Source organism: Acomys minous, assembly GCF_964271855.1.
Source record: "Acomys minous genome assembly, chromosome: 16".
NCBI classification, from domain to species: Eukaryota; Metazoa; Chordata; class Mammalia; order Rodentia; family Muridae; genus Acomys; species Acomys minous.
The window spans coordinates 89,787,932-89,802,392 of record NC_140498.1 but is presented as its reverse complement, the minus strand read 5'-3'; positions in this window follow the sequence as shown (position 1 = coordinate 89,802,392).

Genomic DNA, 14,461 nt, shown 5'->3' with positions numbered 1-14,461 from the left:
TCCCCTTCCTCCTCCTCTTCCTTCTCTTCTTCTTTCTCCTCCATGTTCTCCTCTCCTGGCTCCTCTTCCCCATTTTCTTCTTCTCCCAGCTCTCTCCCTCCTCCTCTCCACTCTCCCATCTCCTCCTCCTTGTATGAGTTAGGACTAAGTCTAGGACGCAGTGCATGCTTGGGCTGGTGCTCTACTACCCACTGCTAGTTCCAGCCTTCTCTTTAGTTGTTGAGACCAGTCTTACAACATCACTTCAAATTGACCGTAGCTCGGGAAAAGCGTAGACTTGACTCTCAAACTCCCAAGTAGCTGGTGTCGCAGGCCCATGCCGCCCAGCCTAGCTTCTCTTTTTCTTTTCCTTGATTCAGGATTTTCCTCATGTATCCCAGGCTAGCTTTGAACTCATGACCGTCTTGTCTCAGCCTCCCCAAACACTGAGGTGTCGTGTGCTTGCTAGCCATCGTGCCCACCAGATCTTGAATTTGATTTTTTTTCTCTTCACCCTGGGTCTCTCGAGGTGTCTTGGCACTTTCCACTTTGTACATCCTGTGTGGACAGGATGAAGGAGCTCACGGAACTCCAGGGCAGGTCTACCTTGGGTGCCTATGAGTACACTTCTTTTTGATCAAGCCAGAGCTGGCAAAGAGTAAAGGAAGCGGCGGGGAGTGAGGAGGTCATTTGAAATCACCATCCTTTTCAGATTTTATACCCCATCTGGTCTCTCCTGCTGAGAAGCTGGCTGGGCACGCAGACCTGAAAACCTATGCCAGACGACCAACTAAGTCCCAGAAGTTAGCTCCTGATGCTATTTGGCAACCTCAGGCCTCTCTGGGCCAAGGGTTTAGTGCCAAGTATAATTGTGATTTACACCCTGTACCCCTTTGGGTGCAAAATGGTTTTGATTAGATGCATACCATGTTTATTAAGCCTTGCACAAGGCAGGCTGAGGGCTTGGCTTCTCTGCCGTAAGAGGGACAAAGATTTACACGGCTCCCTGCAGGATTCATTTAATCTCTCGGGGATTTACTGACCTTCAATTAGAACTGTTAAGTACTGTTTACACGGTCCCTAATTCATACAAGACCCACGTAAGGCTGCCTTTTGCTTTCATTAAGGACCTGAATCAGGAGAATAAAGTGCAAAAGGTCTCTGCCAAGCAAGATGTTAAAAAAAAAGAGTAAATGAAAAAGAACAACAAAAATCAGAAGCTGTTAGAGCTGAAAGGCTTGCTTGCTTGTTATTTAGTGCGTGAAAAAATTAATGCAATTTTAAAATGGGTTTCAAAACTAGCAGACCAAAAAAAAAAAAAAAAAAAAAAAAAAGTCACCATGTATGAGAGTGTTGGGACAAAGAAGAGGTTTGGAGTTTTTAAATTCCTTCTTACAGAACTGAGAAAAGAAAATCCCTGAAAATATTTTTCTATTGTGAAAAATCAGAAATTCCCTTGTGTTTATTTGAAGGCAGAGTGTGTTTATTAGAAGGCAGAGTGTCTTTGCTTTTTTTTCCAGGAGCAAACTGGCAAGATCTGAAAACATTGCTAGGCGTCCTGTCTTGAGACCACGGTTCCCAGGAGCTGTGCTGGGAAAGACCAGGGCTATGGCAACCCGTGCAACACCATCCTTTGGTATTAGCCAAATATTTGCAAGTGAAAGTGCGCATGTGCATTATGGTTTGAATGAGAAATTTTCCCCACGAGGTCCCTGGTTAGTGACCCAGTTTGGGGAGACCAGGAGACTTTTAGGAGCTGGAGTCTTGCTGGAGGAAGTGTGTCATTGAGAGGACGCATAGCTTTCTGTCTGGTGACATGCAGACATCCGGTGGCTGGCTTCCTGCTTAGGTGCCTGCTTGCATACCAACCTGGCTATTCTGGACTCTCCCCTTTGAGGTAGCCACAGGCAACTCTTTCTTCTCTAAGTTGCCTTTGGACATAGTATATCATCACATCAGCAGGCCAGCAACAAACATGGTACCTTATTTCGTGAGGCATTCTCTCACTGACCCTGAGGTTCACCGACGGGATCAGGTGAGCCGGCTGGCACCAGCTTCAATGTCCTCCACCTCCCCAGCACTAGGACTTACAGGTTTGTGCCGCTATGCTGGCTGTAGAAAAATATGCTTTACAAACATTGTTAGGAAACACGCAGGATCAGAAATCACAAATGCTCACAGTGATTGAGGAGGGCTGGGCTTGGGCTGGGAGCCATCGTGAGCTGATGAGCTTGTGGTCCATCTGAGAGACACCCCTGCCAAGCTGTAGGCGTTGCAGAGACGGCTGGACGGGTTATTAGAAACAGTCACGTTCACTCTTGGAGAAGGGCCCTATGCAAATGGCTTGGAGTCACAATCTTCTGCTGGGAGAAGTCGTTTTCAATTCTCCGACACATCGTATGTATTGCTTTCAATTTCAGCCTTGGAAACAGAACACTTAAGCTATGACAGCCTCGGGGTGGGTACAACAAATTCAACCACAGGAGAGTGAGATAATAGGACTCTCGGCCAACAGTGAGACTCACCAGATGTGCCGAGGGCCTTGTTTCCACCAGGGTACCCCAAATCCCCAACCGTCCTGTGGGGGGTTGTCCTGATGACCCCAGCGTGACATGGCAGCCTACGGAAGGTGAAGTCACTAGGGCAGGTCATGCAGATATGAAGTGGCATGCCAAGCTTCACACACAGTCCAGTAAACTGGAGCCTGTACTTTTGGCTACAGGAAAGCAACAGACAGGGACAGAAGGGGATGGAAACTTCTCTTTTTTCTATACAGCTTTATTCTCATTTGCAGAGGGATCCCTATAGCTTCATAGGATTCTGACCCTGGAGCGAATTATTCTTTGAAAGGTGCAGGGTTTGGTACCAGGAGGGAGGGATGGCGGCAGCATTTTCTTTATCCTAAGGCCCGCTGACAAGAGTGCCAGGGTTGGGTCAGTGTTTCCAGGGTCCCAGCGGGCAGAAGAATTTCATCTCTAAGGGCACAGAGAGCTGGATTGCTGATGACGGACATGACCTGTGCCTCTTGTGTGGTTTTCTTTTTCCATTGTTGATGTGTGTGTGGTGTGTGTTTGCGTGCATGTGTGCACGTGTCCAAGTATGTATATGCACTTGCATGTAGGCCTAAGTTGACGTCTGGACCCATCCTCATGTGCTCTTTTAGCTTACTCAGGAGACAGGGCCTCTCAATCAAACCCAGAGCTCACCGATGTGGCTAGTCTAGCTAATCAGCTTGCTCTGGCCCTTCCACGGCCAGAGTAATAGGTGGGGCTGCCACACCTGATCTGCCTTTATGTGGGTTTGAGGGACCCACACTCCAGGCTTCACACTTGGGTGTCAAGTGCTTTAACTGTAGCTCCCTTTGATTTCTTTTGATTGTGATCAAAACTGACACAGCACCGCAGAATTTTACCTCCAAAACCTGTTAAGTGTGCTGCGTCTGTTGGTAAGTAGTGTGCATTTGTGTAGCGGACCTCTAGAGCTTTGCCCTCCTGTGCAACAGAAATCAGATCCTTAAAACAGCTCCTGGCACTTGACTGTTTCATATGAGGGTGTTTCTTGACTTACCTTTTTTTTGTGCTGTGTTGAAGCTGGAACCCAGGGCTCCTTGAACGCCAGACAGTTGCATTATCTCTAAACTAGGCATCGTGGGCCCCAGTTGATACTATGTTCTTCAGTGTTATTCATGTTGCTGTGTTCATCAAAGGCTCCTTCTCTGTGGAGAGATATGTCCCGTTGTGTGTGGAGACTGTGTTTTCTGAATCCACTCAGCCACGCCTGGACACGTCAGTCCTCTCCACTTCTTGACTATTACACACAACACCTTGTAAGGAACGTGTTAGTGTGCGCATGTCTATTTCACAGAACAATCTGTCCTCATTCTCTGCCCAATTTTAACAGGGTCATTGATTTTTTTACATTTTGGATTATTGACCAATTGTTAAATGTAAGACTTGTCAACATTTTCTCCCACTCTATAGCTTGACTTTTCATAATCTTGACCTTTCCCCCTTTCCTTTCCTTTTCTTTTTCTTTCTTTCTCTTTTTGCTGTACAGGGCACTTTATTTCAAGGCAGTCTGCCTGCGAGGGGTTGGCTACATTGCTGGTGCACTGGGTAGTGCAATTCAAGACGTCATTGCTGATGCCCTCAGCACTGACTGATGAATTGCACAAGGTTATTGATGTATTTATTCAGTTGTTTATTTGAGACAGGGAGGGTCTTCTATATCCTAGGGTGACCTCTAACTTCCTGTGTAGCCAAGGATGACTATAGACTGCTAATCCTCCCACCACTTTCTCTTGAGTCCTGGGATCATAGGCGTGCTGCCACGAAGTCCACCATGCCCTCCCCTCCATGGAAGACTGAAGCCATGTGTCAGGGGACATTTCTTCCCTTATATCATTTATGTCAGGTGCTGGTGTCTGTCAGTATTTTGGTCAGAGCAAGGCAAAAATAGGCAACACGTAACTGTATGGATTTGCTGAATAGAATACAAGATACCAGATCCATTCAAACTCTGGTTGGTACAGGCACTTAGTGTGAGCCTGTGACGCATACCACCTGGGCTCTCTCTCTTCTAAACCTGCATCTGTTGCTGACCTGACATTTAATTTTAATTGTTTTGCTGTGTTTTCATCACACGACTATGCTCTGAGACACCGGGGAGATGGCAGAGTGGGTGCTTCAGTTATGCCTTGTGACAAGTGGGAAGCAGGAAGGAGTGTACTCTCCTCTGTGGTCATCTCGGGTCAAGGGTCACCCTCAACCTCATTAGCTCCCGGGCATTTTATTTGGCCCTGCATGAGTCTGCTCTGGCTTCTTCAGGTGAAGAAAGCCCTGGACCGGAAGCCAGAGATGTTTGGTCTCGGAGCCCCACTGTTCACATCCCGGGGCATAGACTGCAGGACACTTCCCCTTCACCCTGGCTCAGCCTTGGCTTGCAGGACAAAGTCTCTTGCAGGTCTGGCAAAGCCACATGCTGCAGGCTGTAGATGCTGCAGGCTGTAGATGCTGCTGGCTGTAGATGTTGCAGGCTGTAGCACCCAACTTTGTCCATCATCAGCCAACAGTCAGGGATTGTGGGAGGAACCATGAAGGGGATTGATTCTGTCACCTGCCCAGACCTGAAGGATTCGTCCAGTATTCTTACGTTTCCTGAACACCATCCTATATACCATGTGGCAGGGTTGGGCTGGGACGTTGGGCTCTTATGAAGTCCATACTCCAGGCCCAGCTAGGTGGCAGAGGCATAAACTGGCAGAGCACTTGTCATTTCCGGGTGCACTTTTGGTGCTTATACAGTGAATGAGAATGGTCCTTACTGTCCCTGTGGCACGAGACGCCGGAGAGGCGAGTCACACCTGCCGGTAGCTGACTTAGCTCCCCCCCCCCCACAAGCTTCCTGCTCTTTTAGAGTGTGTTTGATGAGAGTGTGTGAGTGTGTGTACGAGAGTATGTGGGGGGGTGTGGTGTGTGAGAGTGTGTTTGTGAGTGTGTGTGCATAAGAGTGTGCGAATGTGTGTGTGAGAGTGTGTCTGTGTGTGTGTATTTGTGTGAGCGTGTGTATGAGGACGTATGTGAATGTGGGTATGTGTGTGCGTGAGTGTGTGTGTGTGTGTGTGGTATGTAGTGTGTGAGAGTGTGTATATGTGCATGTGAGTAGTGTGTGCATGAGTATGTGAGAATATGTGTGTGTCTTCTCCATCCTTCTAACTCTGGGCCTGAGAGCAACAATCCAAAACAGAAGATAACGCAGGAGGAGAGGTTGGATTCATGAGCTGGACCGGCTTCCATTTGGTTGACCTGGAAGTCGGCTTTGTTTATTTCTAGATAATTAATTGCAGACAGGGCCAGCAGGGCCTTTCCCCAGTGGATTAGCATAGCTGTTTTAGGGTGCAAATCTTCCTGAGCAACTGGAGTCTGAGTGGAAGATGTAGAAGGGAGGAAGTGATTCCAGAAAATACTACTGGTAGGAAAGTGAGAAAAGACAACAGGGCCCAGCATAAGATGAGCTGCAGGCTCCATGGTGACCAAGGCTCCTGCAGCTGGAGTGGCATTTGTCACTCTAGGGTCATGTCTTGGCAATGAAGCCCTCTAGCTGTGTAGCCACAGACATACTTTTTCTCCCACCTCTCGTTGGCTGTTATTAGTCACGTGACCCAGCATGTGCAAATGACAATAAAATGGTGCCAATGCCCCAAGAATAGGAAGAAAAGCAGCACTAACACTAGGGGAAACTGAGTCACAGAGAGGTTGAGTATATAGCTCAGGGGCTGGGGAGATGGCTCCACTGGAACTCACAAACCTCAGAGCTACACAAAGGAACAGACAGTGGAGTATATTTTATTTAAATCCCAGCCGTGGTGAGATGGTGGGCAGAGGCAGGAAGTGGATCACTTACGTTTAGAAGCCCAAGGCTTATGAGAGACTCTGACTCAAACAAAAGGTGGGACCTGGAGACTGACACAGAGGTATCCTCTGACTTCCACATGGATGTGGAGCTGGTCCACTCCCTCATCCACCCACCCACCCTCATTCACGGAAGCATACAGCTGAGGCTCTCCCCAGAGAATGGGCTTGGTGCCACAATCTGACACCTCCTGTCTACATGGCTAGCATTTAAACAGCGAGACCTCCCTGAACACTCACAGAACGAACTAGAACAATTTTTCCTCACCTTCTTCTTATCATGTCAAAGGCCTCCCACCTTCTTCTTGCTCTGACACGTGTTTTCCTCCAAATGGCAATACACCCAACGCTTTCCTCGCTGTTGGTCATGGTACCCTTCCACCCGCCATTTAGTTACTATCTAGAGTCCCACGGTTTAACACTTCCCATCTCCTGCCCTGAACGTTTCTGTGGTTTCTACTTCAATCCAGACATCTCTCTGGTACCTCAGTTGGACCACCAGCATTCATGTGTAAGTACCCTGGTGTCTCCTGGTGTGAACGGTGGGCAGTCCATTCCAGAGACCTCACAGGCTCTCAGAAACCCCCTTAATGTCATTGAAAATGGCTGCTCCCTTGGAATTCTGGCTTTCCCTCATCTTTAAAAAAAAAAAAATGAGCAGTTTCATTGAAAATACCAGCAGGGCTGGCTGTGACTCAATGCTTGTAACATTGTGTTCTGAGGAAAGCCCCCTCCTACACATCAATTTTTAAAGATTGTTTTAGGGGTTCAGTGGTCAAAGGAGATGAATAAAAATAATCCCGAGGTTATCAGAGAGTTGACATCATGTACAATAGTAGTAAGAGCTTTTTCCAAATTTAAAACTCTCGTGGAGGAAGTGAGTTACAATAGCAGTGACCTCTGACCCCAGCCAGTCATAATGGCTTCCTGGATGCAGGGATATTATGGGCTGGAGCCAAGGATTTCAGCAGAAAAGAGCACAAGATGTGTTAAACTTAGAACACAATGTGCGAATTCCGGGAGGGGCTAGCAAGGGTCATCTCTCCTCCCGGGGAAAAGCAACCCTTTCCCAAACAAGGCTGTGGAACATGGCTTTTTTTTTTCTTCTGTTACTAAATTGAGTTGGCTTTTTTTTTTTTTTTTAATTCCTTGAGACCTCAATGAATTGGAAAGTCTTTACTGGGGATCACTTCCAGGGTTGATTCATGACCTAAATAATGATAAAGTGTCTCCTAAATGTGGGGCCCTGTTCTAGAGGCTGGGATGTGGCAAGCAAGCAAGAACTCAGCCCGAAGGACTTCTCAAGTATAACCACTCAACTTCAGCACCACTGACCCGTAGGCTGGAGAATCCATCGCAGGACACTGTCCTGCACGTTCCAAGGTGTTGTCCAGCATCGCTGATGACAGACACCTGGAACCTTCTCTCCAGCGCTCACAACTAGCCACATCTTCAGATGCCCTGCCTGCCCCTGAAGATGTTAAACAGTTACATCTAGATGCTGTTCTGTAAGGAGAAGAGCTCTCTGAGGAGCCAGACAGACTATACAGGGAGCTAGCAAACAGGCAAAGAGGCGAATTAGACAGTCTACCGGCAGTGAGAGACCCTGTCTCAAAGAATAAAGTGGAGACTGAATAAGAAGACACCTGATGTTGACCTCTGACCCCCCCCCCACGATTATGAAGTCACCACTCCCCACTCACTATATAATCCATGAGGAATTCTCGAATCTTGACAGCGGGGTCAGAATGAAAGACCATCCTTTTAGTGCTGTGACTGGTGAAGTCCTTATTGAGAAGGTGACCTTTGCAAAGACTTGAAAAATTTGTCCAAGTGGGCCACAGGGCCATGAACAACATCCCAGGAGGAGGCAACAGCTAGTCGGGAGCCCTGAGCATGTGTGTCAAAGGTCACATCACCAAGGAGAATCAGTGAGGCTGCAGTGGAGGGAGGGAGCTGCAGGAGGCATTAGGAGAAGGGTGGCGTGGGGGTTGGGGTGGGGGCCTTCCAGGCCAAATGCAAGGCTCTGCTTTCCTTTGGGAAGGAAGTCATTGTCTGACGAACAGAGGCCTGGGTAGGCTTGATGATGACTTTACACCATGGTTGTGGCTGTCAATACATGCAGTCATCATCAAACCCCTACCCAGATCTAGCCAAGGGACAGAACATTCTCCATAGTTAAGTGGAGACTGGGGACTGACTTTCACATGAACTCTGGTGCCCCATATTTGGCCATGTTCCCTTGTTGGGGAGGCCTAATGGCACTCGAGGAAGGCTAGCAGACTACCAAGAAAAGATTTGATACCCTAGCATCATATTCAGGGGGAGGAGGTCCCTCTCAGTCACAGTCATAGGGAAGGGGAATGGGGTGAAAGCAGGAGGGAGGGAGGGAGGGAGGGAGGGAGGGAGGAATGGGAGGATGCAGGGGATGGGATAACAAATGAGATGTAATATTTTATTTTTCAATCAAAAATGTGTTTAAAAAAAAGAGTTCAGGTAGCTAACGACTTTGACCAGTCTTCTCTACGGCATCGGTGGGCGTGTCCTTCCCTTCATGCACACACACACAATAGACAGCCTGTAACTGTTGTGTGGATGCAGAGAAAAGCATCATTTGAGCTTGCCTCATGTTCCCCATCATCTGTTCTTGTTAGAGGATCTTCCCAAGGTAATGTCCTGATTTTCAATTTGGAAATATTACCATTGAAACTCTTACTAAAGCCTGAGATAACTAAGTGACCAGTTAGCAAGTGCTCATCCTATACAAGAAGCTAAGCCCCCCTTGTTCACGGCCCCCATGTCCTCTATGGAGGGGGTCCATCACAATCCCTTTTCCACCACAGAGCGTTTCAGCGGATGCCCCAGAGGAGCCCCACTTGAAGCTTCAGCAGATGGCATGGGTGAGGGGCGAGCATCAGGTTGTTATGGGATGCAGAACCTTCCTGGTTAACAACCCTGTGCTCTAAAACACGGCCCCTTTCCTGCCACTCATTACAGAGACCTTAGTGGGTGACAGCGAGGGAGGTGGGAGTCCAAAGCGGGAATCCATTGGGAGGAAGTGAGAGGAATCCTCAGCCCCACAGGGACACATTCGCTTTCTAAGATTGAGGGCCTGATTTGATCTCTGGAGCTCACATAAGAGTTGAGCGTGATGATGACTTTATGCTCCCATCACCGGCAAATCGGAGGCAGGAGGATTCCTAGGGCTTACTAACTCTCCAGCCAAGCCGACTTGGCACATTCCAAGCCAGTTGAGAGACTCTCTGTCAATTAAAAGGTGGGTGATGCCTGAGACGCAAGTGGCACCTGAGGTTGACCTCTGACATCCACATGCATGTATATGTATGTGTATGTACAATTGCACACCCAGATGCTCACCACGCTCCATGGTACCAGCTGCTAAGTAGAGCCTACCCAGAGGCGGTCCAGGGTTTTCCGGGTGTTGTGTGTGGGGTTAAGACATACCAAGTGTTTAGGAATTGCCACCTTAAAATTCTGAGGACAGGATGTAGCACATGGCCACATGTGCACATGTATGTATGTGTGTGTACAGGTATATATGTGTGTGTATATATTAGAGCAGGGGACACTGGAAATGGCAGTGGTGATGACAGTGCCAATGAGTCGAGGGAGGGAGATCAAAAGGAAGAGAAAGAAGATGAGGAAGGTGGGGCGGAAGAGTTGCAGGCCAGGGAGAAACAAGGTGGAACTATACTTAAGTAAAGTCAGAAGGGGTGTGCCCAGTGACAGGCACAGAGCAATGGCTCATTCAGGTCTGTGGTGATGGAGCCCTTTCTCTCTCTACCTCCACCGTTCTCTTTTCCCTTTCCTGGTGGGCAGCGTCCTGTAGGAACCAGCCTGTCCCTTGCAGCCCCATCTCCTCCCAAGCAGCTGATCGCCCGCTAGCCACAGTCCCTGGGTGGTTTGGAAGCCCAGTTCTGCACAGACCAGGAGCCGTGTTCCACCCAGAATGCCAACGCCCTTTATCCACGAAGGGTTTCCTTGCTTTGCAGTTTGTCTTCCCTTATACTTCACACTGGAAAGATGTGTGCGCATAGAGCTTCGGAGCCAGTCAGAGCACGTTATCCTGATTCAGCTTCTGTGTGGGGTGGCTTATTTCCTTTTCAAGTCCTTTGCTCAGAACACTCCCCCCTCCCCCCTGTCCTCCCCCGTTCCCCCAGTCTCAGAACTACTGACCCATTAGTTTCCAGGTCAACCTATTGTGTATTTTAACTGCAGAAAACTTACTGAACTCAATCCAAACGAAGGGACTGAAGATCACTAAGAGAAAGGAACTCAAAGCTCTTCCCATAAGCCCCAAGGAGGGGAGGGACCTTTGTACTCACCTCTCCCAACCCTCCCTCATCCAACAGGAGAAGCAAAAATCACAAGACAGGACCATTTAGCACAGTGGTTCCCAACCTTCCTAACGCTGTGACCCTTTATTATAGTCCCTCATGCTGTGGTACCATAACATTGTTTTAGTTGCTACTTTGTAACGTAGTTTTGCTACAGTTATGAATCTTAATGTGAGTGTCTGATGTCTGACGCACATGCCCCTCCCCTGCCCAGAGGGGTCGCAGCCCACAGGTTGAGAACCACTGCTTTAGCAGCAGCAGCTACTACCAGCTAGAGAGTGACAAAGGCCAGAATCAACCTTTCTTTTGTGGACCTTCAACTGCCTCACTTCCTCACTATTATTGTCCCTTCTGATTCAAGTCATGGAAAAAGCCACCGCGAGAGTTCTCTGGTCAAGGACAGATCTTTCTGTAAGTAGTTACTTCCGCATTTAGCCCTTTCATAAGCCGTGTTTTTTTTTTTTTTTTTCATTTACAGGGTTGGGTTTTTTTTTTTCTTTTAAAAACCCAGAACAACACTATGCTTTGACATAATGGAGTCCCAAAGAGTTTCTATTTAACCTCAATGTCACGAATGCGTGCAAATCTATGTGTTGAAAATGAATGGTCGATTTTCTTTTACTCTGAATAAGATGTAATTTATCTAATTGATTCGGTTGCATCTGTTCTATCTGGAGCCTTTCCCACCCCACCCCCTGTTTCTAGGTAAAATGGCCAACTAGCTGTGCTCTGACAAGAGGAGGGAGGGCTGGAGGGGAAAAGAGAGAGAGAAACAGTCAGACTACCAGTCACTCAAAAGTTGTCTCTGTAAGGGTAGAAAAGGCACATGGGAAATTCACGGAAACCATATTTTTTTTGCATCTAGCTGAGCCTCAGATTATTTATATGTGCTCCTATCTTTCCCTATTGCTAAGGAGCCAAAGGCCCAGTATCCCTTTAAAAAAAATTAATTCTCACCGTTAACTGGCCGCCTGTCCTCTGCAGAGAATGGTGCGCACACACTGCCCCTCAGCTTGCTCATCCAAGTCGCAGGGTTAGGGAAGCTGTCATCTTGGTGTGGAGCAGGTTTGATGGTACTGCTCCACCCCCGGGAGCTTTCTACCCAGGACCTAGAGTTCATGTAGGCTCATGTGGGAAATGTCTGTGCAAGTGTGAGGGACCTTGTATGTGGGAGCATGCACAGCAGCTCCTATTCAGCTAGGCTGACTAGCCAGAGAGCCCTAAGAACCAGTTGTCTCAGTCTCCTGGGTGTGTGGGGGTTACAGAACATTGTGATCATGCCTGGGTCTTATATGGCTCTCAAACCCAGGCTGTTTATTTTCAAGGCTTACTTGTTCTGATTGTGTTTTCCTACATGTATGTATGTATGTGCACCACGTGTGTAGCTGGTATTCACAGAAGCCAGAAGAGAGTATTTGATCCTGTGGAACTGATTGTGAGACACTGTGTGGTACTAGGAAGCAAACCTTGGTCCTCTGGAAGAGAAGCTGGTGCTCATAACTGCTGAGCCACCTCTCCAGCCCCCAACCTCGGGTTCTCACAAGTGGCAGGCACGTACTGACTAAGCTACCTCCATAGCTCCACATGAAGGGTCCTAATGTGAGATTTTTCTGGATTTAACCCTTCCCTACCAGGATGGATTAAACTCTCTAGGACCCACGGCCATAGTAATATAAACGCAGCTAAATATGGAGACGCTATTCTCTTGTGCTTCCAAAGGAAAGACATTTTTTTTTCTATTGACAGGTTTATTATTTGATGTTTGACGAAGCCTCACCATGTAGCCCAGGCTACCTCAAACTCTCGATTCCACCAAGTGCTGGATTAAATTTATTTCTCCTAAGCAACCTGAGCCCGACTCTTCATGACCTGGGCTTGACTTTCATCAGCCTCATGGTTTAAGCAAGAATACGGATGAGATTCTGGCTGGACCTCTCATTTTGTGAAGTTGGGTCAGCCACACTGGGAAAGCTGAAGATTCTAGAAGCCCAAAAGCAGAGGATTGGCCTCGGAGAGCCTCTTACCTAAGACTGTTGCTGAGACCTCACCATGTGCCCAGCACTTTTTGTGCCACCTGGGGGGGTTGTTTCATGGAAGTTTGTGGAGAAGCCTTGGAAGTCAAGTCTCTCTTCTCCAGTGTTGGGTAAAGGGGGTGAGCCACAGCATGTCATGAATATTTAATATAACAGAGCCTGGGACTGAGCAAGGAATGGATCCTTAGACCATTGCCCATGGCCCCCAGCCCTGGACACTTAGCCATGTGCAATTAAACAGGAGTTCATACACATGAAACACTCCTGTTACACACCTAGGAGATGTGTGCTGAGCAGCATGCACTAAGCCAGGGCACTAGTCATGCCAGGGGAGGAGTCACTCAAGAGAAAGCAGGAGAGGATGGTGGTATTAACAGCACAGTCTGAGGCACACATCTTTCTACACCCCCGACTGCTTTTTACCATGGAATGACCCTGGAAAAGCATAGTCCTCTCTCTGGGCCTCAGTTTCCCCTTAACATCAGAGAATATTCTAGAATCACTTGGGGGAAATCTTAAAACTATAAGTTCCCGTCAGAGACAGAAATTCTTTTTCAGCCCCACTTCTGTAGAATCTCTAAAACAGACCCGTAGAATCAGAAAATGGAATGGTGGCTGACAGGATGCTTGTGAATGCTTGTTTGTGTGTGTGTGTGTGTGTGTGTGTGTGTGTGTGTGTGTGTGACTGCGTGTCTGTGTGTATAACTGTGTGTGTGACTATGTCTGTATATAGGAATATTTATGTGTGTGTAACTATGTGAATATATATATGTGTGTGCATGTGGTGTGCATGTGTGTTACTGTGTCTGTGTGTGTGACTATGTGTATGTGATTATGTGCATATATGTGTGTGTTTATTATGTCTGTGTGTATGTGTGTGCAAGGGTGTATGTATGTGCACATGTGTGTGTGCATGTGCATGCATGCGTGTGTGTGTGTGTGTGTGTGTGTGTGTGTGTGTGTGTTCACATGTGTTTTGGGAGCCAGAAATGGGGAGTTGTTGGTGAACTTCACAGAAAATCAAACTGATGCCACAGCCAAGCTCTCTAAGGCAGTGACAGGCTATAAACCAAATGACATCTGGAAGACAGTGTTCTAAATATGAGGGTGAGGAAGGGATATTCCAAGTAAAGGGAACAGCATGTCCAAAAGCCCCTGGGATATGCAGTTACATTCTTCATGGTCTTTATAATATTTTATTAGGATGGTACATATTTATTATAGACAGGCAGAGGGATGGACAGACAAGTGTTAAGTGATTTTGGCAAATTGATTTGCTTCTACAATAGCGTTCCCGTGTCCCTAGGAAGTCCCATACTGGCTAAACTCTGGCCAAACCCTGTTATCTTTTGACTTTAATCCTCATAAATAAATATCTTTCTCTTGGACCTTCATGGCAATGCAGTCATAGGACACGACCTTAGCCCTGCCTAGTTTCTGCCTTCTGTATTGGGTCTGTGTGATTCATCCACATCATTTTGTGTATCTGTTGTTTATTCTTTTTATATTACTGCATAGTATTCCATTGCATGGACATACCATAATATGTTGACCATTCTCCAGTAGATGTCTACTTACAATGTTGGAGTTTGGGGCTGTTATGGAGGCAGCCGCTGTGAATGTTTGTACATAAGTCTTCTTTGGGCAGGTCTCTTCATTTCTCTGGGGATGACACTTACCT